At 35.0% G+C, this 23,667-nt stretch overlaps 1 protein-coding gene across 1 annotated transcript in view; it reads left to right on the top strand.

Annotated features, from left to right (window-relative positions):
• The first annotated feature begins 245 nt into the window (after positions 1-245).
• Positions 246-23,667, top strand: part of GABRA3 (gamma-aminobutyric acid type A receptor subunit alpha3) — a 254,392-nt gene continuing 230,970 nt past the window's right edge. The window contains exon 1 of the mRNA XM_057718114.1: positions 246-292. The gene's annotated coding sequence lies outside the window, so the exon portion shown is untranslated. The remainder of the gene's footprint in view (positions 293-23,667) is intronic.

Below are 23,667 nucleotides of genomic sequence, written 5' to 3' on the forward strand. Positions count from 1 at the left end.
TTTCTGAGCCCCAGCACAGCCGCGTGCTCAGCACCAAGCAGTGGTGATTCCAAAACCAGCAAAGGGGGAGGGGAAGAGGGAAGGGAGGGGGGAGAGGGAGAAACAGAGAGAGAGAGAGAGCGTGAGCGCGCGCAAGCTAGCGAGCAAACCAGAGAGACAGAGGAGAGAGGGACCAGGAGAGAGACCCAGAGAAAGAGAAGAGGAAGCCGAGCTCTGTGAGGGCTCAACCTCCAACTTGTTTCAGTTCATTCATCCTCTTCTCTCCGCTTCGGGGAAGTGACTGTGGCGGTTGGTAAGAAACATAGCTTTCCCTCCTTCCCCCTCCCCCAAGCTCAGGTCTCCTTTAGCGGTAGCATCTCTCCCCCGTACTGAGAGTCTCCTTGGGTTGGCCAGCGAGGCGAGACATGCTCTGCAGCTGTGATGCTATCCTGGGTTCCCCAGTGGGGCTGGTGGAAGCCCAGAGTCGGCATCTGGGCAGGGAGGCACAGGGGTAAAAGCTGATTTGAGGAAGGGGGGTTGCGACGTGGTGTATGCGCTATTTGCTTCATTGTCAGTGAATTGTTTTGTTCCTCTTTGGAAGCAGGTCAGCATTGACCTTGCAAATTGCTTGGGGGGCCGGCAGCTGCTGCAGAAAGCCACCGAGTGGCCCCTAGCCAGAGCAGAAAGCACTGTCATGACCCCCCAGACAGCCCTAGGCACAGGGATGGGATAATGGCTGGAGCTTCCTTTCTCCTTTAACTCTTTCTCTGCAGCGGCTTCTCATTGCTGGAAATGAGAAAGAAGGAGAATACCATGCAGCCCCTTTCCCATTCTCCCTATTACCTCCCCCAGATGCAAGTGAGTAGAAAGTTGTAAATAACTGTCTTCTTTGAAAGCAGGTGGAGACCTTCCCCCTTCCTTTAAGAGGCTCATTGTAGGGTTGGGCCTGAGTTCCTTCACAAACTTGGGAGGCTTCCCTTGCTTCTCTGTGGGAAGCCCCATTGCCTGCCCACTCCCCATTCCAGGTAGTTGAGCTGGTAGGCTAGACCAGGGATTCAGATACCCCACCCCTCCTATTGGCAGGTGTGGTATCAGGTCCAGCTGTGTCCTTGGGAGGGAAGAAACACCTGATGGTTTGTCTGGAACTGGATTTCCAGTTTGCTGCTCCTCTGGCTGTGGCTGCGGGTGGCATAGGCAGGAGAACTGGGGGAGGGGTGGCTGTTGGATTTTGAGAGAGAGAGAGCAGAGTGAAGAGCCAGGATTCCTGGTGTGAATGGTATGATTTATTGAGGGTCACCAGGTTCTGGATGTCTGTGGCTATGCAAGGGTTGGCTAAAGCTCTTATAGTATAGCCCCTATGAACTGGTAGCGGTAGAGATCTGACTGCTTGATGGGGGCTTTTTGAGTTGGCGACACTATCATGGTAGTAATTATAACACTCACAATACCAATTGTTAGCATCGCTGAGTGCTTAGAATGTTTTGGATCTTGGGCTGAGGGTTTAATATGTATTATTCTTACATTAACCCTATGAAGCAGATACTATTGTTATCCTTGGTTTACTGATGAGGAAACTGAGGCACAGAGTGGTTAAGCAATTAAATGTCCTGTTTGGGAATTAAAACACAGGACAACCTGGTTACAGAATGCATGGTCTTGACTATTAAGCACTACTGCCTCCTCGGGGAGAATTTTGCACCCTTGTATGTTAAGCAAGTGTAAGTATAGTGGGAAGGGTGCTGGTTGGCAATGCTTTTTTGAAAGTAGTAGTGTCCTTTGTGTAAAGTAACAGGAACTGAGAGTGGGGAATAGTGGCTGGCCATTGTGGAGCCAAGCCTCATCTGGGTTTCCTGGAGGAGCTGCCCAAAAGGCTTTCCTTGGACAGCCTGTTTTCCTTTGAAAAGAATGCCAGGAAAGACTTCATTTTTCCACTGTCATAGCCTCATTCATCTCACATCCAGCAAGAGACTTCTCTTTTTAGGACCAGATCTTGCTCTTATTTTCTGAGAGCTTAGAGTCACCTTGTTCCAAAAATTTTAGAATACTAAAACCTTGAAACTGGAAAGATCCCTAAAGGTTATTAAGCTTTACTTCTGCACCCAGTTCTTGAATTTTTCCTAAGCATCCAATTCATTGACTAATTTCTATTTGAACTCCCTGCAGTGACAGAGAGCTCATTACGTGGCTTTTTCTGTCTTTGAGCAATGCTGATTGTCAGGAATCCCCATTATGAGCCAAGATCTGTCGCCCTGTAACTTCTATTCATTGGTTCTTTGGGACCATCTAGAACAAATTTGCTTCTTAATAATAGCTCCTCAGATAGTTGAAGACAGCCGTATCTCTCCTCTCAAGCCTTGAATCTGACAGGACCACAAGGAAGGGATCATCATTTACCTCATTTGGGGGACTAGACTTTTATTAATATGACCTATTATCCCATTCTCTTGTTTGTCAATCACAAACTGATCATACTGAGTTTTCTAAAGTAGCCTTGGTATTGTATGTTCTCTTTCTTGGAAAAGCTTGCTATCTGGTATCAAGTGGACTGACGGGAACAAAAAAGGTCTCTGTTCTTTTCCTAAAAACCAGAAATCAGTGCTTTTTCTTCTGAAGCCCCAGAGTGTCCATATAGCAGCCAGATAATAGGTGTGTGGGAAGATTTGGGAAGAAAGGGTTAAGAGCAACTATAAAGGAAACACCTGAAATCATCATGGTTCAAGGTTCACAGTATATAAAAGGTAGAAGGATAAACTGTTATATCAGAAAGTATCTAAGAAACAATGCCATCACTGAGGGGATGGTACGGAGTGGGATTGGGTGGAATAGAAGTGAGCATGCAGTGTGCTAGAGTGGAAAACTGACCTGGGTATTAGGAAAGTTGAGTTCTGCTAGCTCTGAAAAATTGCCAGTTACCTTGGACACATGATTTCCTCTGCATGGATCTCAGCTTTTCCTTCTATAAAATGATGAGGTAGACTTTATCACCAAGGGTTTTTTAGCTCTGCAATTCTCTATGTGAAGTAAATTGTAAAATCTCGGGGTTTTAAGGGGCTTCATAAATCATCTAGGCTAGTTCTTCTCAAACTTGAATGTGCAAAAGAATCCCCTGAAGATACTGTTAAAATGTTAATTCTGATTCAGAGGGTCTGGGGTGGGACCTGAGTTTTGGATTTTAACAAGCTAATAGGTAATCCTTAACCTGCTGTTTCCGTGCTTTTCAAACTATCTCGGTGAAGGACCAGTTTTTAAGAATCTTCCAATCCATCACGGATGATTAGTTTAGTAAAATACCTTAACTATGAATTACTAGAAAAATAAAAGACATACAAAATATAACCTCACATTTTATTGTTAAATTCAACAGATACAAAATTAATTTTTTTTCAAGTTGAGATGCTACAATATTTTGTAAGTACATAGTCTCAATTTGTGCACTTGTGTGTTTCTCAGTTTCTGTACTTAGGTCATTGCTGCCTAGTAATAAAAGTTCGTAAATAAGCACTGATCCTTGCACCATACTTTGAGCAGCACTGGTCTAGGCTACCTGCCCGTCTAATTTTAGAGGCCCGGATTGAGCCCAGTTATAATTTCTAAATCATTCCTGCCAGATGATTTTTCATCCTCAGGTTAAGCATCTCCTTCGATGGAAAACTTAATATCCTCACAAAGTAGCATTACTTGGGTGTTGTGGCTGCAATAAAGGTTTTTTTAAAAAGCTTCTATAAATTCCACTCTTAGATTATATATTCCAAGCAAGTAGGGGGCTGTATCAGTGTGGTTTATTGTAATTATCCTAGTATATGGCATAGAGTACGTGCTTAATAAATGTTTGTTAAGTTAAAGGAACAGAGCGGTTGGTGTTAGTTTTGCCTTTTGGGGCCATACATTCATTTTAAAAAAGGTAATTTTGTCTTCCTTCCAGCATTTAAGGGCAATATTCATTCTATTTTACAAATTTCTTATGTTGAATAGAAGGCAAGATCACCTGTCCCAGACAGCTACCTGGCATCACAATTTTACTTTGAAGGAATTATAGGAAGCCAGGAAAATATTTTTTACATTCTAAGTCCCACATTTTTGCCTTTAACCCAGTCATTTATCAATTCAGTCATTCAACATCTATTTGTTCAGTTATGTGGTTAGGCACTATGCGGACGTTAGAAAGGTGAGCTAAACAGACATGGTACTTGCTTATTTGGAGCTTATAGTTTGACGGGGAAGAAGTCACAAATCGGATAATCACACAGTTGTGTTATTTCGGTCAGCAATAAATACTATGAAGGAAAAGCACAGGGAGGCAGGGCTTTCTTGAGGAAGTAATATTAAGGCTGAGTAGAGACATGGGGGTGGGGTGGGGGTAATGAAGGGGGTGGGACAGTTTTCTAGATGAAGGGAAGAGCATGCATGAGGGCCCTGAGATAAGAGAAGCATAGTGAATTTGGAAAATTGAACATAAGCTTGGTTGGCTGGAGTGGGACATTGTAAGGATTTTGGTCTTTATTCCAGAAACAAAGGGACTGACTAAAGGCTTTTAAGCAGGGTTACTGATATGACCTAAACTGAATCCATTCAGTATAAGATTATTAAGTGCACACTGTGGACCAAAGGCAATGTGGAAGATGCAGACTTATTTATGAGTAGCCTCTGCCCTCCAAGATGACACAGTCAAGTAGGAGAGAGAAGAAATATACAAACAAGTATAATACTATGAGAATGAGATCCACACTTATAAAAGAGAGGGAAAGGGCTTGCAGCCAAGGAGATAAAAGACAGCTTCCTGGAAGTGGCATTTGAATTGGGCTTTGAAAATTGGACAAACTTTGGACAAGCAGAGTTTGGGAGATGGGAAAGGTGTTCTCAGCAGAGGCCAGAAAAGCAGAAGGCATGTTTTGGGAACAGTGAGTTCAGCTGCATTGGAGTATGGTAAGCATGTGATAAATGTTTTGTGAGATAATTGGAGGGCTTGAGTATAAATAATATTGAATGCTAGCAAAATTGGAAAATTTGATCTCTGTGTAGTAGAGAGGTGGAGTGACCTGATTTGACTGAGATCACACAGGTAGTACTATTGCTATAGCCCGCCAAGAGGTGCTGGGTACAGTTGGAAAAAAAAATATGGGATTAGAGCTCTGGAAAGAAGTTAGCTGGAGAGAGTGATTTGAGAGTCATTGATATAGAAGCAATACTTGACGTAGAAAAAAGGGATCTAAGGATTTCTTCTTTGGGGAATTCTTATCTTTAGGATAAGAGAAAACAAAGATGAGTTTGTGTGAAGGCTACGAGTTTGTGTGAAGGCTGCAAAGGAGGAGAGGTCAGACGTGTGGAAGGAAAATTAGGAGAGTATAGTGTTATGAAAGAGTCACAAGAGCAGAGGCCTCTTGCATTGGTTGGACAAATATTTAGTGAATACATATGTTTGACTAAGCATGGAACATATAATAGACATGGTTGTTGTCACCTTGGGGCTCATGGTTTAGATGTGGAGATAGACATTTTTCTACAAACTATTGAACTATATAATTATATATTGTGATTAGTGTGTAGAGGAAAATGTACTGCTTTAAGAAGGAAGGTGTGGTCAACACTGTTAGACTTTTCACCAAAGTTGAGTATTGAAAAATGACACCCAGTATCTAACAGTCTTCTCCCACTTTGATGCTCACAGTGCTCACTAACAGTTAAGATTGGGTGTTGCATATCCATTTTGCAGATGTTCAATAGTGCTGTAAGGAAAGGTTATATGTCATGTTGCTTAACTGAAACTCTCAATGAGCCAGTATTCTTCGCAGATCCCCCAACTCTCCCCATTCAACAAATTAGAGGAAGAGGCACTTGATAAGAAAAAAATTGTGAAGAATTAGATATTAAAGATCTCTCTTAAAATAGGATTTCAGATAGCCTAGTCTGGCATGGATGCTGACTTAGTTTCTTGTCACAAATCACTTGTGTTATCTGGGCCTCAGTTTTCCTAACTGTAAAATGAGGAGGGTTGTATTAGACCTGGATGATTGATAAAGACCCTATGCTTCATGCTGTATTCTATACTACATTCTCATGGTCCTGTGCAGGTAGTTCAGGCTCAGTCATTTATTTAAGCAACACTAAGGATTTTATATAGAATTCTGAAGGTTGCTAATTTTGGTGGAATAATTCACAGGGTTTGGAAGAGATCAAAGGAAGGCCCTTTCCTTGTTCCATTCATGGGATTGCTGAAATCATGACCGTCCTGATAGCTAAGGAAAGTAATGACTGTATTCCAGATCTGGGTATTGGATGATATTTCCACTATTATTGGTTTGAAATAAACTAAGAGCACTGAAAAAAAATAGTACAGGATACTATGAAATAGAGGCAAGGTGATTATCTCATATTCTTAAATGTAATGGCCCAGGCAGTCTCTTTCTAGGGGAAACATATACGGTAAAGGGAAATATTTGTTGGTAATAGAAAAACATTTTTTATATTTCAAACATGATTTTTAAAGTATTGACATTTGTACACAGTATGTCTCCTCACCATACACAGAAGGAAGAATTAAAACCTCCAGGATGTATATTTTGAAGGGGGCTTTTTCTCTTTAAAAATGATTTCTTAAAAGAAATCAAGTATTACATAGATTTTTTTTTTGAAGGGAAGGGGAGGTGGATGGGGATGGAATTATGTAAGTGATCATAGCATAAAATAACTTTTTAAAATAGTACAAGAGGAGTTCATGTGACATATATTTTGAGTATGTTCTCTATGAGATACTTCAGTTTGCAGTATCACCCTTAATACGTAATGTCCACATCTGGACTCAAGGCATGGCTGACCACCATTAAAAACATTTTGCACATTTATTAACCTCCCTTAAGTCTGTAATATCTACCTTTACACTGCTTTTTTTCTGGATATAAAAATAAAACAGCCTCATAATAGAAAATTTGGAAAATGGAGAGAAGTTAACACGAATCACCTCTGAATATCTAGCCCAAAGATAATTTGTTTTACTTCCTTCCAGCTGTTTCCATGTTTACATAATTGGGATCATACCTTATAAGTACTATTTTATATATGGCGTATCCATTGGTATCATATTGTAAGCACTTCCCCATGTGATTCAACAGCCTTCTAACAAGTTTTAATAGCTACTGTACATAATTTTCAGTTATGTAATTTATACCAAAATTGTTTGACAGATCCCATATTGGTCATTTAAATTATTTTCAATTGTAAGTTATTGTGAATAGCCCTGCATACATAAATCTTTGCTCCTTGAACCTCACCTCTTTCAAGTCTTTATTCAATGTCACCTCAGCACGTTCTTCCATAACAACTATAGATAAAAATGCAAACCCTTCCCCCTTAATACTTACTATTTTCCTTTCTTGACTTATTTTTTTTCTCTCTAGTCTGTATCATCACCTAACAGACTAGATCTTTTACTTATTTACTGTCTTAATCCTTGTATTAAAATGTAAGCCCCTCAAGTACAGGGATTCTTTTTTTCTATTTTGTTTATTATTGTATCTCCCAGTACCTCTAACAATGTGACACATTGTAGACTCTTACTAAATATTTGTTGAATAGATGATTTTCTTAAGGTGAGTATTTATAAGGGGCATTACTGTGCCTAAGGATATTAAATTTTTAAAGGTTCTTGATATATATGTGAAGTTGTCCCACTGTGTAAAATGGCCAATTTCTGCTAGTTAACCTATGCCAGTACTGGGTACTGTTATTCTTTTAAAATATTTGCCAATCAGATAGATGCAAAATGGTATAATTTTAATATGTTTCTTTTATTATAGAGAGCATAGATACTTTCTTTTGTTTCTTGGTCACTTTGTGTCCTTCCTATGAACATATCTTCATGACCTGTGACATTTTTCTTTTGAGAACTTGTTTCTTATTCATTTGTGTGGACAATGTATACATTTAGTAGACATTAGACCTTTCTTTTGTGGTATGTGTGGAATATATTTTCCAAGTTTGTGTTTTAAATTAACTTCTATGCACAAGTTAACTTTTATGTAATTATCTCTCTTTTCATTTGTAATTTTTTCTGATAAGTTAATGTTTAAGAAGTGTTTCCTCATCCAAAGTGGGATAAGTGCTTAAATGGATTGTGTTTTCATTTTTATTGCTTATGTTTAATTGTTTAATCCCCCTGGAATTTATTGTGGTGTGAGGTAATTTTCTAAATTGTTTTCCTCTTCAACTGTTTCACAATACCAAATATTTAATAAATCATTCTTTCCTACTGTTCTGTGATGCCACATTTAATATATACAAATTGTTATATATAGTAGGTTCTTTTTGGGTTTTATCTGTTTTCCATTTCTTCTAGTTTGTCTCTTCTTGCCCTAGTTGCAAAGTTTAAATCTATTACTGTGGCAATTTTTATTACCTCAGCTCTTCTACTTACCGTGTGGTCTCTAAGCCTCAATTTGTCCAACTGTATAGAGTGTATAAGAGCAGTAACATTTATTTTATGCTTTTAATTTTGTGAAGGGGATCGCTCTATCATTTCTGCTAATTGATTATGGCTGGTGTACAGGGAAGATGCTATTTATAATTTTAACTTTTATTTCTTCACTTTGCTCAAATTTATTATAAATTTTGTTTACATGTTTATTTTCTTTTATGTTTTAATATTGAAGAATTTAAAATATTTACAAGGAAATTCAGAGAAGTATCTAAAACAGTGAGCAAATAACCACACTGCTCAGAATGAACAAGTGTAAGCGTTTTGTCATTTCTGCTTCAGATATGTCTTAATGAAATAAATAAAACATTACAGATAAATTTATCTTCCCTGTGAGTCTAGGACCAGCTCCATTTCTTTCCAAATCCTTCCAAAACATAACATGGAGAGCCACCCACATTTGCTTATTTTTCTGTTAGGTCGCTTTTTAGTAACTGATTTGTAAGAGTTCTTTATTTGTCAGTTATATATGTTGAATATATCTGCTTCTAGTATGTCCACGTTGGCTTTCTATTTTGTTTATGGGGTTCTTTATAATATAGAAGTTTCAGATTTTCATTATAAATGTATCAATCTTTTCCTTCATGAATTGTGATTTGTGTCATATTTAAGAAATATCTTCTCATCCCATGATCATAAAGTATTTTCTCCAGATTTTCTTTAAAATTTAAAAAATTTTGCTTTACACTTACTTTTTAAAACCATCTGGATTTTATTTTTACATGTGATGTGAAATATGGGTTGATTTTTTTCTATGTCAAATACCATTTGTTTCAATATAATTTATACACAACTGGTTTAGAATGCAAGTCCATCATATAACCTAGATGCTTCCATAGATGCTTGCATCTATTTCTAGGCTGTCCATATGCTCCATTAATCCATTTGTCTACACTTGTGCTGTTTTAATTATGATGCTTTATAATCAATCTTGATATTTGTAAGGTCAAGTTATTTTTCACTCTCTGCAGTTACCCACACCCACACCACTTTTCTTTTTCTTTCTGAATTGTCTTGATTATTTTGGCCCTTTGTTTCCTTTAACTTAATTTTTAAAATAAGATTTTCAAATTCCAATAAAATGCTGATTTTTCTTGGAATTTTATTGAATATGTAGAATGATTTGGAGAAGAATTGACATCTTTTTGATAAAGAGATTTACTATTTATGAGTATTATATCTTGGTAGTATTTAGTCTATTTTTATAATCTTTGATAGAGATTTATAATTTTATTAATAACACTTACATGTAAGATATATTCCTAGGCACCTTTAATTTTTCTACTCAGATTTATTAAGACATACTTCACAGAAACAAAATATATCCTGAGAGTATACATTTCAAAGAGTTTTGACAAATATATATGATCATATAACCATAACCACCACCACAGCGAACTGCTCAGTTGTGCCCATTTGTAGTCAATTATCTCCCCCTACCTACAACCCTGGAAAAACAGTGATCTTTCTAGTTTTGCTTCTTCTGTAATATCATATAAATGGAATCAAATAGTATGTAGTCTTTTATATCTGGCTTCTTTCACTTAGCACATGCTTTTAATTCCATCCATGATATTGTATGTATCAGCAGTTTGTTCTTTATTATTGTTGAGTAGTGTATCCACTCATTAGTTGCTGAACATTTGGGTTTTTTCCACTTTTTGGCTATTATGAGTAATGCTGTTATAAATGTTTTTGTACAGGTTTTTGTTTGCACACATATTTGCATTTAAATTCCCTATGAGGGGAATTTCTGGATTATATAAGAATTGAATGTCTGATGTTATAAGAAACTGTCAAACTGTTCTCCAAAGTAGATATACCATTTTGTATTCCCACTAGCAGTGTATGAGTGTCCTAGTTGCTTAACATCCCCACCAACACTTCACATTTTCAGCCTTTTTTTAATTAATAAACTTTACTTTTAGAGAAGTTTTAGATTTACAGAAAAACTGAAGAAAAAAATATGGAGAGTTCCTTTATACCCCACCTCAGTCATTTGTTACAATTGATGAACTGATATTGATATAGTCATTAACTGAAGTCCACAGTTTGAATTTGGGTTCATTCTTTGTGTTCTACAGTTATATGAGTTTTGGCAAATGTATGTCATGTATTATAGTATCATACAGAATATTTCACTGCTCTAAATATCCTCTGTGTTCCACCTATTCATCCCTTTCTCTCTCCTAAATCCCTGACAACCACTGATCATTTTACTGTCTCTATAGTGTTGCCTTTTCCAAAATGTCATATAGTTGGAGTCTTACAGTATATAGCCTTTTCAGACTGGCTTCTTTCACTTAGCAATGTGTACTTAAGGATCTTGCATGTATTTTCAAGGCTTTATAGCTCATTTTGTTTTATTGACAAAAAATATTCCATTGTCTACATGTACCACAGTTTTTTTTTCCCGTTTAACATAGAAGGACATTGTGATTGCTTCTGAGTTTTGGCAATTATGAATTAAGCTGCTATAAACATCTGTGTGTAGGTTTTTGTGCAGATATGTTTTCAACTCATTTGGGTAAATACTAAGAGGCACAATTGCTGGATCACATGGTAAAACTATGTTTAGCTTTGTAGGAAACTGCCAAACTGTCTTCCAAAGTGGCTGCACCATTTTGCATTCCCACTAGCAATGAATGAGTGTTCCTGTTGCTCCATATTTTCATTAGCAATTGATGTTGTCAGTGTTTTGGAATTTAGCTGCTCTAATGGATTTGTAGAGGCATCTCATTGTTTTTTTTTTTTATTTTGCAATTCCCTAATGACATATGAGTTGGATATCTTTTTATATGCTTATTTGCCATTCATATATATTCTTTGCTGAGGTGTCTGTTCAGATCTTTTGCCTATTTTTAACTGCATTGTTTTCTTATTTTTGAATTTCAAGAGTTCTTAAAATATTTTGGATACAAATTCTTTATTATATATATGTTTTGCCAACATTTTCTCCCAGTCTGTGTCTTGTGTTTTCATTCTCTTAACAGTGCCTTTCTCAAAGCAAACATTTTTTTTTATTTTAATGAAATCCAATTTATCATTTTTTCTTTCATGGATCATGCTTTTGGTATTATATCTAAAAACTCATCACCAAAAACAGGGTCACCTAGATGTTCTCCTATGTTATCTTCTATAAATTTTATAGTTTTGCATTTTACATTTATGTCTGTGATCCATTTTGAATTAATTTTTAGGAAAGGTTTAAAGTTTGGGTCTAGATTCATTCTTGTTTTATGGATATCCAGTTGCCCAGCACCATTTGTAGAAAAGAGTATTCTTTTTCCAGTGAATTGCCTTTGCTCCTTTGTCAGAGATAAGTTGACTGTGCTTGTAGATCTATTTCTGGGCTCTCTATTCTTTTCCATTGATCTATATGTGTATTCTTTCACCAGTACCAAACTTTCTTAATTACTATAGCTTTACAGTAATTCTTGCCATTGTGCTATGTCAGTCCTTCGATTGTATTCATCTTCTTCAGTATTCCTCTTCTTCAGTATTGCTTGACTATTCTGAGTCTTTTGCCTTTCCTTATAAACTTTAGAATTAATTTGTCAAGTTCCACAAAATAGCTTGCTGGGATTTTGATTGGGATTGTGCCAAATCTATAGATCAAGTCGGCAAGAACTGAACTTAACAATATTATATCTTCCTAACCATGAACATGGAATATCTCTCCATTTATTTAGATCTTCTTTCATCAAAGTTTTATAGTTTCCTCATATAGATCTTATATGTATTTAAAAATTTTTTGTATGTATTTCATCTTCTGGTACTAATGTAAATAGTGCTATTTTTAATTTCAAATTTCAATTGTTCATTGCTGGTATATATAAGGAATTGACTTTTATATATTAACTTTTTAATCTTGCCTCATCAGTCTTTTTATTTTAGCCATTCTAGTGAGTGTGTAGTGGTAGCTCATTGTGGTTTAATTTGCAGAACCCTATGACTCATGATACTGAACATCTTTTCATATGCTATTGCCCATCTCTATATCTTCTTTGGAGAAGTGTCCATTCAAATTGTTTGCCCATTTTAAAATCGGGATGTTTATATTCCTATTATTGAGCTTTAAGATATATCTATATCAATATATATCTATATCTATGTACGTCTATATCTTGTATATATATATATAAACAATCCTTTAAAATATGTTTTGAAAATATTTTCTCTCATTATGTAACTTGTCTTTTTATTTTCTATGTGAGCTTTCTATATGACTTTGAACATTTGTATTCTGAAAATTCTTTGCCTTAACTAGGTGCATAATGATCCCTCATTTGTTTCCAGAATTTTTTAATTTCAGTTCTTTGATTTATGTCTTTGATGCATATTTAGATGACTTGTCTTTGGAGCAATGTAAAGCTTGTTTTTGTAGTTTTTATTATATAGGTTTGAATATATTTTGTTAACTTTAAGTATTATGTTTTAAGGTATTATAAATGACATGACATTTTTCAACTTTTTAAGTATTTATTTAACTATAGATGATTTACAATATTGTGTTAGTTTCAAGTATACAACTTCAGATTCTTTTCCATTATAGGTTATCAAAAGATACTGAATATAGCTCCATGTGCTATACAGTAAGTCCTTGTTGTTTATCCATTTTATATATAGTAGTGTGTATCTGTTAATCCCATATACCTAACTTATCCCTCCCACTCCCCTTTCCCCTTTGGTAACCATAAGTTTGTTTTCTATGTCTGTAAGTCTGTTTCTGTTTTGTAAATAAGTTCATTTGTATCATATTTTACATTCCACATATAAGTGATATCATATGATATTTGGCTTTGTCTGACTTATTTCACTTAGTATGATAATCTTTACGTTCACCCGTGTTGCTACAAATGGCATTATTTCATTCTTTTATATGGTTGAGTAGTATTCCATTGTGTATATATACCACATATTCTTTATCCATTCATCTGTTGATGGAAATTTAGGTGGCTTCTATGTCTTGGCTATTGTAAATAGTGCTGCTATGAACATTGGGGTGCATGTATTTTTTCAAACTAGATTTTTCTCTAGATATATGCCCAGGAGTGGGATGGAAGAATGAAATGGTAACTCTACTTTTAGTTTATAAGGACCCTCCATACTATTTCCATAGTGGCTGCAACAATTCGCATTTCCACCAACAGTGTAGGAAAATCCCTTTTCTCTATATTGGCTCTAACATTTATTCTTTGCAGGCTTTTTGATGATGACCATACATTCTGACCCATTTGGGGTGAAATCTCATTGTACTTTTGGTTTGCATTTCTGTAATAAGAAGCAACGTGGAACATCTTTTCATGTGCCTGTTAACTGTCTGTATGTATTCTATGGAGAAATGTCTATTTAGGTCTTCTGCCCAATTTTTGATTGGGTTTTTTTTTTTTTTGATACTGAGTTGTATAGCTGCCTGTATATTTTGGAAATTAAGCCCTTATTGGTCTCATCATTTGCAAATATTTTCTCCCAGTCCATAGGTTGTCTTTTCATTTTGTTTATGGTCTCCTTTGATGTGCAAGAACTTTTAAGTTTCATTAGGTCTCATTTGTTTAGTTTTGCTTTTATTTCTTTTGCCTTGGGAGACTGATCTAAGAAAATATTGCTACGATTTATGTCCAAGAATGTTTTGCCTATGTTCTCTTCAAGAAGTTTTATGGTGTCATGCCTTATATGTAAGTCTTTAAGCCATTTCGAGTTTATCTTTGTTATGATGTAAAGGAGTGACCAACTACATAGATTTACATGTGGATGTCCAGCTTTCCCAACACCACTTGCTGAAGAGACTGTCTTTTCTCCATTATATAATCTTGCCTCCTTTGTTGAAGATTAATTGACTGTAGGTTTGTGGGTTTATTTCTGGGATTTCTCTTCTGTTCCATTGATCTATATGTCTGTTTTTGTACCAATACCATGCTATTTTGGTTACTATAGCTTTGTAGTATTCTCTAAGTCTTGGAGGGTTATGCCTCCACTTTGTTCTTTTTCCTCAGAATTGCTTTGGCAATTCTGTTTTTTTTGTGTGTTTCCATATAAATTTTATGATTATTTGTTCTAACTGTGAAAGATGTCATGGGTAATTTGATAAGGATCACATTAAATCTGTAGATTGCTTTGGGTAGTATGGTTGTTTTAGCAATATTTATTCTTCCAATCTAACAGCATGGGATATCTTTCCAATTCTTTGTATCATTTTCAGTTTCCTTTCTCTGTTTTATAGTTCTCAGCATATAGGTCTTTCACATCCTTGGTTTATTCCTAAGTATTTTTTTGACATGATTTTAAATGGGATCATTTTTTCTTTCTCTTTCTGATATTTCATTGTTAGTGTAAATAAATGCAACAGATTTCTGTATATTGATCTTGTATCTTGCTACCTTGCTGAATTCATTTATTAGTTCTAATAGTTTTTGTATGGAGTCTTTAGGATTTTCTATATAGGATATCATGTCATCTGCATACAATGACAATTTTACCTCTTCTCTTTCAATTTGGATACCATTTATTTCCTTTTCTTGTCTAATTACTGTGACTAAGACTTCCACTACTATATTTAATAGAAGTGATGAGAGTGGGCATTCTTGTCTTGTTCCAGAATTTAGCAGGAAGACTTTCAACATTCCACTATTGAGTATTATACTGATTCTGGGTTTGTCATAAATGGCTGTTATTATGTTGAGATATGTTTCCTCTATACCCATTTTGGTGAAAGTTTTTATCATGAATGGATGTTGAATTTTATTAAATGCTTTTTTCTGCATCTGTTGAATTGATTATGTGGTTTTTTTCTTTTCTTTTGTTGATGTGGTATATCACATTGATTGATTTGTGTATGTTGAACTATTCTGGTGAGCCTGAAATGAATCCAACTTGATCATGGTGTATGATACTTTTTATGTATTGTTGGATTCAATTTGCTAATATTTTCTGACAATTTTTATATCTATGTTCATCAAAGATGTTGGCCTGTAATTTTCTTTTTTGGTAGTGTCTTTGTCTGGTTTTGGTATCAAGGTGATGGTGGCTTCATAGAATATCTTTGGGAGTGTTCCTTCCTCTTCAGTATTTTGGAAGAGCTTGGGAAGGATTGGTATAAGTTTTTCTTTGTATGTTTGGTAGAATTCCCCAGTGAAGCCATCTGGTCCTTTTGTTTGCAGGGAGTTTTACAAATTATATTTCATTTCCAGTGATAGGTCTGTTGAAGTTATCTGTTTCTTCTTGATTCAGTTTTGGCAAGCTGTATGTTTGTAGGAACTTGTCCATTTCTTCTAGGCTCTCTTTTTTGTTGTCATGTAACTGTTCATAGTAATTTCTTATGATTTTTTGAATTTCTGTGGTATTTGTTTTATGTCTCCTCTTTCATTTCTTATTTTGTTTATTTGGGTCCCCTCTCTTTTCTTCTTGGTGAGCCTGGCCAGAGGTTTATTGATCTTGTTTAACCTTTCAAAAAACCAGTTCTTGACTCTCCTGATTTTTTCTATTGTTTTATTTTTTTAATTAAATTTTTTTTAATTTTTAACATTTTTATTGGAGTATAGTTGCTTTACAATGTTGTGTTAGTTTCTGCTGTACAGCAAAGTGAATCAGTTATACATATATATATATATGATTCATATATATATGTATATATATAGCCCCTCTTTTTTATATTTCCTTCCCATTTAGATCACCACAGAGCACTGAGTAGAGTTCCCTGTGCTATACAGTAGGTTCTCATTAGTTATCTATTTTATACATAGTAGTGTATATATATGTCAATCCCAATCTCCCAATTCATTCCACCCTCCTTCCCAAACCCTTGCTGTCCATAAGTTTGTTCTCTACATCTGTGTCTCAACTTCTGCTTTGCAAATAAGTTCACCTGTACCATTTTTCCAGATTCCACATATCAGCAATATTATATGATATTTGTTTTTCTCTTTCTGACTTATTTCACCCTGTATGACAGTCTTTAGGTCTATCCACATCTCTGCAAATGGCATTATTATGTTCCTTTTTATGACTAAGTTATACACACACACACACACACACACGCACGCACTCACACATACACAAGTATACCACATCTTCTTTATCCATTTATCTGTCGATGGACACTTAGGTTGTTTCCATGTCCTAGCTATTGTGAATAGTGCTTTAGTGAACATTGGGGTGCATGTATCTTTTCAAATTATGGTTTTCTCTGGATATTTGCCCAGGAGTGGGATTCCTGGATCATATGATAGCTCTATTTTTAGTTTTTTGTGGAACTTCCATACTGTTCTCCATAGTGGCTGTACCAATTTACATTTCCACCAGCAGTGTAGAAAGGTTCCCTTTCCTCTACACCCTCTCCAGCATTTATTATTTGTAGACTTTTTGGTAATTGCCATTCTGACTGGTGTGAGGTGATACCTCATTTTAGATTTTTTAAAAAATATTTATTTATTTATTTGGTTGTGCTAGGTCTTAGTTGTGGCAGGGGGCTCCTTAGTTGTGGCTCACTGGCTCCTTAGTTGTGGCATGTGTACTCTTAGTTGTGGTGTGCATGCGGGATCTAGTTCCCTGAACAGGGATTGAACCCAAGCCCCCTGCATTGGGAGCGTGGAGTCTTAACCACTGTGCCATGAGGGAAGCCCCCCTCATTGTAGTTTTGATTCGCATTTCTCTAATAATTAGTGATGTTTAGCATGTTTTCATGTGCCTCTTGGCCATCTGTATGTCTTCTTTGGATAAAAGTCTGTTTAGATCTTCTGCCCATTTTTAAATTAGGTTGTTTTTCTGTTATTGAGTTGTATGAGCTGTTTGTATATTTTGGAGATTAATCCCTTGTTGGTTGCATTGTTTGCAAATATTTTCTTCCATTCTGTAGGTTTCCATTACTCTAGGAGGTGGATCCTAGATATTGCTGAGATTTATGTCAGAGTGTTCTGCCTATGTTTTCCTCTAGGAGTTTTGTAGTATCTGGCCTTACATTTAGGTCTTTAATCCATTTTGAGTTTATTTTTGCATATGATGTTAGAGAATATTCTAATTTCATTCTTTTACATGTAGCTGTCCAGTTTTCTCAGCACTACTTATTGAAGAGACTGTGTTTTCTCCAGTGTATATTCTTGCCTCTCTTGTCCAACCTTTTTAAAGTTTTTGTAAAAATGGAGATATAATTGACATACATTATTTTGTAAATTTAAGGTGTACAGTGCAATGGTTATATACATGTATATATTGTGAAATGTTTACCACAATAACATTAGTTAGCATATCCTTCACCTCACAAAATTACCATTTTGTTGTTGCTGTTGTTATGGTAAGAACATTAAAGCTGTCCTTTCATAGCAACTTTTTAACTATAGTCACCATGCTGTACCTTAGAGCCAAAAACTTATTGATATTATAACTGAAACTTTGTACCCTTCAACCAAAATCTCCCCAGTTCCCCTGCCTTTAGTCCCAGCCAAACACCATTCCACTCTTTGTTTCTATTAGTGCAATGATTTAAATTACACATATGTTATATCATATAGCATGTCTTTCTCTGACTTATTTTACTTAGCATGATGTATTCAAGGTCCACTCATGTTGTCACAAATGGCAGAATTTCCTTCATTTTTATGGCTGAATAATATCCCATCTTATGTATATACCATATATTCTTTACCCATCTGTCAACGGATACTTTGGTAGTTTCCATATCTTGGCTAATGTTACTAATGCTGCAAATGAACATGGGAGTGCAGGTATCTCTTCGAGAGTAATTTCATTTCCATTGGATATATACACAGGTGTGAGATTGCTGGATCATATGGTAGTTCTATTTTTAATTCCTTGGGGAACCTCCATACTGTTTTCCATAGTGGTGAACAAATTTACGTTCTCACTAACAGTGCACAAAGGTTCACTTTTCTCCACATCCATGCCAGCATTTGTCTCTCTTGTCTTTTTTGATGATATCTTAACAGATGTGAGCTGATATCGCCTTGTGATTTTGATTTGCATTCCTTAATGATTAGTGATGTTGAGCATCTTTTCATGTACCTTTTGGCCATTTGTGTATCTTCCTTGGAGAAATGTCTATTCAAGTACTCTGCCCACTTTTTTTTTTTGCTATTGAGTTTTATAGGTTCCTTATATATTTTGGACATTAATTCCATATCAGATATACAATTTGTAAATATTTTCTCCCATTCTGCGGTTTGCCTTTTAATTTTGTTGAATATTTCTTTTGATGTGCAGAAGATTTTTAGTTTGATGGAACCCCATTTGTCAGTTTTGCTTTTGTTGCTTGTGCTTTTGGTGACATATCAAAAAAGAATCATTGCCAAGACCAATGTCAATGAGCTTTTTCCCTTTACTTTTTTTTCTAGGAGTTTATCAGTTTCAGGCCTTATGTTTAAATTCTCAATCCATTTTGAGTTAAATTTTGTGAATGGTGTAGGATAGTGACAGTTTTTCTGCATGTGGTTATTGTTTCCCTACTGACTATTCTTAGCTCCCTTGTTAAATATTTGTTGACCATATATGTGTGGGTTTATGTTTACTTTTATGATTACTAAAGCTTTGTTCCTAGCCATCTCTATATATCTTAGCTTTGCCAGTCTGGGTGGGGTGAAATCAAGTGGGTCCTTCATTCAGTGCTCCAAAGACTAGGAAGATGGTCACTCATCCCACTCTCCCTTTTCCAGAGAGGGGGAACTCTTTCTTGCTGGGGAGTTCCCTCTTGGCACTGAGTAGTGCCAGCCTGGAGGACAGGATGATGCCAACAAAATGAAGCTGTTCATCCTTCACTTTTTGTGTGTTATTCCCAGGTTTTTTGTTCTACTGTGTTGCTGGTTTCTTAAATTGACTCCTGGGCTCTCCCAGAGTCATTTTTGTTTATGGATAGCTATCTAATTTTTGATCTTTGTGGCGATATGGAGCCTGGGGTTTCCTACTTTGCCATCTTGATGACGTCCTTAAAAGGGTTTTAAGTTACAGATTCAATTTCTTTAATATTGTGTGCTGTTCTGATTTTCTATTTTGACTTGAATCCATTTTGGTAAGTTGCACTTTGCTAGCAATTTATACCATTTAATTATATTGTCAAATTAATGGCATAACATTTTTCATAGTATTTTATGATAATTTAAATATCTGTATGACCTGTAGTTTATATCCTTTTAAAATTCCACACTTTATTTGTGCTATCTCTTTTTTTCTTCATTGATCCTTCTAGAGGTTTATCAAATTTGTTATTCTTTTCAAAGAAACAATGTTTGGTTTTGTTGATCCTCTTGATTGTATATTATTTTCTGTTTCATTTATTTCTGGTCTTGTTTAATTCCTTCTGCTTTATTTGGGTTTAATTTGCTTTTATTGTTTTAGCTTAATGAGATGATGCTTAGCACAGTGATTTTCAACTTTTCTTCTTTGTTAATATATGCTTTTAGGGTCACAAATATTCCTCTAAGCATGACTTTAGCTGTAGCCTACAAGTTTTCGTATGTATTATTTTCAGCATTATTTGGTTTAAAGTATTGTCTAATTTTAATGTGATTTTTCCAGGGAACCAGGGTTATTTAGAGTTATTTTTTCCCCATTTTAACAACTTTATCAAAACTGTACTGGTATACAATAAACTACACATGTACAATTTGATATGTTTCAACGTACCTATATGCCCATGATCAAGATAATAAACAACAATCAACATAATGAACATATTATATCCCCCAAAGTTTCCTCCTGTAATCCCTTTCCTCCCAGACCTAAAAGTGTATTTCTTAATTTTCAAATGATGGAGCTTTTGTAGTTGTCATTCAATTATTTATTTCTTGCTTAATTGCACTGTGGTCAGACAGTATACTCTATAGAATTTTCAGTTCTTTGAAATTTGTTGAGAGTTGCTTCTTGGTCTACAACAGAAGTCAGCAGATTATGGTGTGCATGCCAAATCTTGCTTATAGACTGGTTTAGTATGGCCCTCAATCTAAAAATGTTTTTTATACATTTAAGTAGTAGTTAAAAAAGGAAAATGTGTGACGGTGATTTCATGAGGCTCACAAAGCTTGAAGTATTTATTATCTAACCCTTTACAAAAAGCTTGCTGACCTCTGGCCTAAAATATGTTCGGTGTATATAAATGTTCCATATGTTTTTGAAAAGAATATATATTCTGCAGTTGTTGAGTATAGTGTTCCACATATGCCAGTTAGGTTCAACTTGTTAATGTTATTCAGATGTGATGTATCCTTACTGATTTTTTTTTTTCTCCTGTTCCATCAGTTACTGAGAAAGATGTATTAAAATATCCCACTGTGATCTTGTATTTGTCTATTTCTCATTGTGGTTTTGTCTAGTTTTTCTTCATCTCATATCTTACATCATATCTTTTGACACAATATTAGTTGCATACAAATTTAGAATTGTTATATCTTTCTGATGAAAAGAATCTTTTATCATTCTGAAGTATCTCTTTTTATTGCTGGTAATGATTTTTGCCTTAATGTCTACTTTGTCTGATATTGATTTAGCTACACCAGCTTTCTTTTGATTAATTTTGTTTGGTGTATCTTTTTCCATTCTTTTCAACCTTTCTGCATCCTTATATTTTAAATGTGTATCTTGTATGTAACATATGGTTTTTGTACATTCAGTATGATAATATTTGCTCTTAACCAGAACATTTAATCAGTATATACTTAATGTAATTATTAGTATATTTGATTATAAATACACATTATTATAGAATGCTTTCTATTGTTCTGTTTTTTTTTAAGAGTTTACTAGGAAAAGGGGTATTGAGTTTATGGGGATATGATGTCTATGCAAGATAGACAACTTGGTGCATTATGGGATCACAAAGGAGGACCATATGGCTTGAGATTGGTATATGTGAGCCTGATATACATATAGGGCTGAGGAAGTAGTTTGGACCTGACCATGCAGTTAATTTGTGCCTAGGTTAATAATTTTAAATTTCCTTAAGATTACTCTGAAGCCTTTGAGGTGTTTAAAGTGGTAAGGGAGCTACTGACAAAATGAGATTTTGAAATGCTATAACTTGGCTGCAGTGTGTAGAATGGATGAGAAGCGGACAAAAGTAGATTCCAGGAAACCAGTTAGCATGGTATCAGATACAAGGTAGATGCTTAGCAAATATTTCTTGTGTGAATGGGGCTTTAGCAGTGGTCAAGAGTGAGTTCATGACAATTTGCACTAGGGTTGTGGTGGGACATGTGAAGAGAAATAAATGTTTTTGAAAGGGTCTTAGGGGGTAAAATTGGTAGAACTTTAGTTACAGTAATATAGATATGTCAAAGAGGGAGATGTGAAAGATGACTTCTAGGTTTCTGATTCTGCAGTTGGATGGATGATGGTACCATTCACTTAGGGAATAATGGAAGAGTATTTGGTTTTGGAAGAATGCTGGGACACAAAGAAAATGAATTCAGTTACATGGTTCAAAAATAAAATAAAATAATGATATACAAAAGAAATTTTGCTCCTAACAATCTTTAACAATCCTGTTTTCTTCCCCCAATCTTACAACAGGTAATTTTAAATTAATGTATTAGTTATTCTTCCATACTTTTAAATGCAAATATCTTATTGCTTTAGAGTGTATTTCTCTGATTACTCTTGAGGTTGAATATATTTTTAAATGTTTATTATGCATTTGTAATTTTCTGTTGTGAATTTTTTATCCACATCCTTTGCTCAATTTTATATTTTGTTTCATTTTTTACTTACTGATTCATATTAGCTCCTTGTGTATTAGAAATGTTAATATTTTGTTTCTAAACCCCAATCTGTTGTTTATGTCTAACTTTATTGATGAGATCTTTGTGTTACAGAGAAGCTTAAAATTAATATGTACTTAAATCTCTTTCTTTTCATGGCTTATGAGTTTTAGGTTTTACTTAGCAAGCTCTTCCCCACCTCAAGAGTACATTCAGTATTTGTTAATTACATGTAGTAGCATTATACTCCATTGTGCACAATGGGGCTCACCTTTTTTTCTAAATGGATAGCTATTTGTCAAGTGAAATTTATTGAGTAGTCCATAATTTCCTCAGTGGTCATAAATTGTTCCTTTGTTTTACACTAAATTCTTATATATACATGGATCTGTTTTTGGGACCCTTGGTTTAATTACAGTGATTCATTTTGTCTATTTTCACCTCAGTACTAAGCTTTGACTTTTTAAATTTGCTTTTTACATAAGTAACTGATATGCAAAGGTCACAATCCAAAGGGTAAAAAGTGGTATATAGTGAAAAATAAATCTCCTTCTCATTCTTACCCAAACAGCCACCCAGTTTTCCTCCCAGGAGGCAATTCCTGTTACCAGTGTTTTGGTGCATGTGTGTATCAACATGAAAATATTCTAGTACTATGATGTTTTATTTTGTTAGATTTATAGTATGTTCTGCTCTTTATTAGGTCAAATGAACTCAGAGTTTTTTTAAGGTAGTTGGAAGCAGTTCCTTACAAACTCTAAAATAAACTTGACAAATTTTAAGGAAATTTTTATTAGGATTACATTGAATTTTGAATAAATTTGGGAACATTGTTATCTTTTGGCTAATTAGCTCTCCCCCAGCCGGAAACATGCTATGTTGCCATTTATTCAGGTCTCTTCAGTAATTTTTTGTTTTGTTTAAAGTAAGCTCTTTGATTAAAGTATAACATACATAGGGAAAAAAAGCAAAATCATAAATGTACAACTCAATGAATGTTTTTCAAATGTACAAACCTGTGTAACCACCATCTGGATCAGGAAATTAAAAAAATAACATCCCAAATCATGCCTTCATGCCTTTTCTAAGTCACTGTCTATATTCCCCTCCCAAAAGATAACTAATATCTTGATTTCTTATGCTACAGATTAGTTTCACCTGTTTGTAAACTTTATATATATATATATACATATATATATGTGGGAAAATATACTATATACTCCCTTGTGTATGGCTTGTAGCACTCAACAAGATTTTTTTATACATCTTTATTGGAGTATAATTGCTTTACAATGTTGTGCTATTTTCTGCTGTACAGCAAAGTGGGTCAGCTATATGTATACATATATCCCCATTTTCCCTCCCTCTTGAGCCTCCTTTCCACCCTCCCTATCCTAGCCCTCTAGGTCATCACAAAGCACCAAGCTGATCTCCCTGTTTTATGCAGCAGCTTCCCACTAGCTATCTATTTTACCTTTGGTAGTATATACATGTCAGTGCTTCTCTCTCACTACATCCCAG

This window comes from Hippopotamus amphibius, chromosome X (genome assembly GCF_030028045.1).
Source record: "Hippopotamus amphibius kiboko isolate mHipAmp2 chromosome X, mHipAmp2.hap2, whole genome shotgun sequence".
Taxonomy (NCBI): domain Eukaryota; kingdom Metazoa; phylum Chordata; class Mammalia; order Artiodactyla; family Hippopotamidae; genus Hippopotamus; species Hippopotamus amphibius.